Raw genomic sequence first — 4600 nt, forward strand, 5'->3', positions numbered from 1 at the left:
CAAGTTTAAAGAAAACATCGTCTCCCTGACACTCACTGGTCGGGATGGTTCTGAAATGTGCAACCTTGCTGACCATGCTTTGCTCATTCCTCTGCCCTTAGGAGGTAGAGCCGTTGTGGACCTCCCACCACTTCCAGGAAAGCCAGATTAGCAACCTCAAAGAGAGTTCAACTGTTATTTTACTTCACATTTGCTAGAATAGCACATAAACATAACAGCTTCCTAATGTGAGTGCTAGTAGCCAGGCATGGTAACACTGGTCTAACCACCATCCACTTATATCTGGTGGAAGAGCTCCTGCCCAGGCACCTGGGTTTCCTACAAAGATAATCCTGGAGTGGGTGAGAGCTCGCAGCCTTTCCTATGCTGTCTAATACTGCCTGTTATCCCTCACACACTCTCCAGCGTTTCCATTGACCTGCCTAGTGTCATTTCCACTGCCCCTACCCCATGAAGTCCCCATGGCCCCTTCAATGTGTGCAGTAGTCATTCATTCTTGAGACTTTGAGACTTGGATGCCCTTCCAGTCCAGAATGTCAATTGGATACTATACAGTCAGTTAATTGCTTTAACATAGTCCTTCCAGTCATGGTCTTTTAACTTGCAGTGGGTGGGGCTAAGCAAATAAGGTACTTGTGTCCCTTCTAAGGCAGCAGTTCTCAACCTGTGGTTCGCGACCTTTCACAAGGGTTGCCCGATTCATAACAGTAACAAAATGACAGTTGTGAGGGGAGTCACCACATGAGGAACTGTATTAAAGGGTCGCGGCATTAGGAGGGTTGAGAACCATTGCTCTAAGGGGATTGGGCAGTTTTGCCCTCTAGAGGAGCTGAGGGGGAACCAACCCAAGAAGTTAGAGTAGGCCCCCATGACCATCAAGGACAGGAGCCATGGGACTACCTTATATTTGCAATGTTTATGCTCGCTCTGATGTTTTATGACATGTCTTCATCTACCAGGCAGGGTTCTGCCTTTGTGAATGAGTTATTGAAAGTTTTACCTCATCTTCAACCACTACTGTTAATGTAGTATCTACTCATTTGAGTTTTTCATCTGTATAGATCAATAATCTACATAATTTTGTCTAAAAAGCTGTCCTACTCGTGTATACTTTCCTTTTGTAAGTTGTATTAGAAATTCTGTAACATTGGCTACGTTAATGATACTAGCAATAGAATTATCATACAAAAATCATCCCAAGGGGATGATTTATAATCTTCCCAAATAAAAGAATAATGACCTCTTTAAAGTGAACCAAGGATACACATAAATCATAAATACGTGAATGGATTTTGAACCAGAGCTTACTTGTAGCCCTCATCTAAGAACAGTCCGTTCTTTTGATGTGGCCTTACTCAACACTTGTCCTCATGAAAAGATCACTAAAGATAAGTGGTGGAGAAATCTGATGGTGCCCAGCTGTTGGAAAGAACAGTGTCTAGGGTCTTAAAAGTCTTGTCTTAAAACCAGCAGCCAACTAAGTCAGGTGACAATTAAGTCCATCTGGAAGAAAAAGACCAGCCTGTGTGATCCAATGATTGTAAATAATAAAATCTAAAACTAGAGGTGGGCTCTGCATTAGGGCTTAAATGTTGAGCGCCCAGTTTGCAGAAGGCTATAGATGCTAGTAAAAGTTCAAAATCCGGATAACAGTTGTATGAGCCCCTAATAAAATGTTAAAAAAAAAATAAAAATAAAAAGTTCAAAATCCATTTGTAGAATTCCCACTTGAATTAAGCCTCTGGTAAACAGCCTAAAACCATTGACCAGGGATGTGACTTGCATTGCTATCAGACAGAGCGCATTGAAAAGTGGGCTAAAACAACTACACAACTCAGGAGAAGCTTCCAGTTTCACATCTTACCCGTGGACTTGAAAATTGCCTGCTTCTACACCCAGGAGCCATTTTCTTGCACTGCCTTTGTTGCATTAGAGAATCCAGCTTAAGACACGATCTGATCCACTTGGTGATTGTATAGTCCTAGCCAATAAATTAGTGAGAGTTACTAAGATTAAGCTAAAAGAGTCATATCGAGTCATTTATAGCACCACACTTTCCTGCTATAAAATGGTACAGCCTTGAAACAAGGATCCAAAAATATATTTCCAAAGATCGAGAAGAGAGATCTAAACACTAATGAGAACTCTATAAAGAAGTAGATACAGTTCAAGTAGGCCATTTTAACTGCAATTGTGAGAATTGTATTTTAGTGTTTTCAATGAAGTGATAAATTAAGAACTGTGAATTAAAATTTTGTAGTGGTGCATTTTGTCTTCTTTAACTTTATAAATAACTGAAAGAAAATATATAAAATATAAATTAACTATAAACAAATGTGCTAAAGATGTGATAAAAGCAATACACATACATTTTATTCAGACATCAAGAAACAAATGAAAATATTTGTGTTAGTACGGGTGGACTAGAGAAACAAATTCATAAACACAAGTATGTATATAAGAGAGAGTTTTATATCAAAGGGAATTGTGCTTTAAGAAAGCATTCCAACCCAGTCCAGTCCAAGGTCATAAGTCCAATATTAGCCCATATGTCTGATACCAATCTATAAAGTCCTCTTCAGACTCACGAAACACATGCAATGATGCCAAATGCAGGATGATCACAAGCCAGTGGGTAGAATGTCTTTGGGTCCAGTGGCGGTGTAAGCATCTCAGCGCTGGCAGAGGTCTCTCTGTGGGAGATCTGGTTGCATCAGGGTAGGTCCATGTGGCTTTTCCAGCTCAGGGCACTAGGGTAGTTCCATGTGTCTTGTCAGCTGCAATGTCTCCCAGGAAAGTCAGCCTTGTCAGTGGAGAGTCTCTAAGGGAGTGAACAGAGAGAGAGAGTGTCTCCTGCCTCCAAGAAGGAATACTGGATTTCCCGGAATTCTCAGGAGAAGGCCACGCCCACACAGAGATTTCAGTGGCTATCTCCAGATTGACAGCCTAGACTCCACCCCTACACTCTTAATCCTCAAATTGACAACTGATTATATAACTACCACAGCATTTGTTTACACTAAGCGCAGTAAAATTTAAGAGAAAGGTAAAATTTTCAGGGAGCAGTAAACAATGGATTATGGAATAGCTTGAAAGTGAAATGAATGACAATGTAAATATCTGAACACATTTTAAAAGATTTCAATATCTTGTTGACTTGACAGAAAATACTGACAAGAAACTAATTGTATGCCGCCAAGATGGAGACAGCAAAACGAACTGGTTAAGGGTAGCATGAACTCAAAGATACTTTTCAGTATTTACTCTTCAGTATTGTACTCAATGCGTAAGAAAATTTGAAAGCCAATGAATTTAATTTTCCTTTGGCAGAGTTTGACCGTATTATATAAATTCTAGCAATGATGCTGAATTAAGGAGACTATGACTAGGGGTAAAATACAAGTTGGAGTTAGTAAGGGTGCCTGTTGAAGGGGTAAGAGGGAACTTTTGTTACTTAATACATTATAAATCTCAGGTTAGTTCTCCCTAAACAATACTTTTATCTATTTTGATTTAACTTACCTGTCTGCCTATGTATCCACTGATAGATTAATGTTTATTTTACTGATGATGCAGGATTGGTTGTAAGGGTACTTGCCTTTCTTGTCTGTAACCTTTGTGCTCCTCTCTGTGAATCCCTTTACTTTATTGGCATTGGACTGACCATCCTTTACTGTACATTGCCTTACCTGTCACTCAGAGTAACACAGGCCTGTTCTCTAGTTAGGGACCTGGTGGGACAGTGAGTTAGGCATTGGGATATTAACTGAAAAATCAGTGATTCAACCAGCTGCTCCTCTGGAGAAAGATAAGATAAAACCATCTGGTTCTCTAAAGAGTTACAGTCTCAGACACCCTGCAGAGCAGTTATGAGTTGGAATCAACTCGGGTGCAGTGGAAGTGAGTGGGATTATCCACTTAGTGTATTTTACTCCCTTTCGCTCTTATCCCAAGTAATCATCAATTAATTATTTTCTTTGTGCAAACCTTTGCTTAATTTTTTTATAATGGTGTATTTATACAATATTTGTTCTTTTGCGATTGACTTATTTCACTCTGTGTAGTGTCCTCTAAGTTCACCCACGCTATGATATGCTTTCAGAAATGTTTCATTGTTACTTAATAATGTGTAGTCTCCCACTAGCGTATGCACCACAGGTTGTTTATCCTTCGATAGGCACAAAGGTCGCTTCTCTCTCTGCTCTAGTCACCAGTACTGCAGGGAACACCTATCAGTGCTTATTGCTGCTTGTGTCACCGTGCTTATTTCTTTATGATATATACCCCAAAGTTTACAACTTTTAATAGTGACTGCACCAGTTTACAATCTCACCAGCAATGTATGTGAGTTCCAATCTCTCCACACACTCAGCGGCATTTAATGTTTTCTGTCTTATTGAACTTTGCAATTATCACTGGGGTAGGATAATATCTTGTTTGGATTGCATCTCTCTAATGATCGTCAGCATTTCTTTTTTTTTAAACTTTTTAAAATTTAAATAATCATTTTATTAGGGGCTCATACAACTCATCACAATCTGTACATACGTCATCTGTGTCCAGCACTTTAGTACATATGTTGACTTCATCATTCTTACGA

Source organism: Echinops telfairi, unplaced genomic scaffold, assembly GCF_000313985.2.
Source record: "Echinops telfairi isolate 266 unplaced genomic scaffold, ASM31398v2 ScPeMD7_2010;HRSCAF=2546, whole genome shotgun sequence".
NCBI lineage: Eukaryota > Metazoa > Chordata > Mammalia > Afrosoricida > Tenrecidae > Echinops > Echinops telfairi.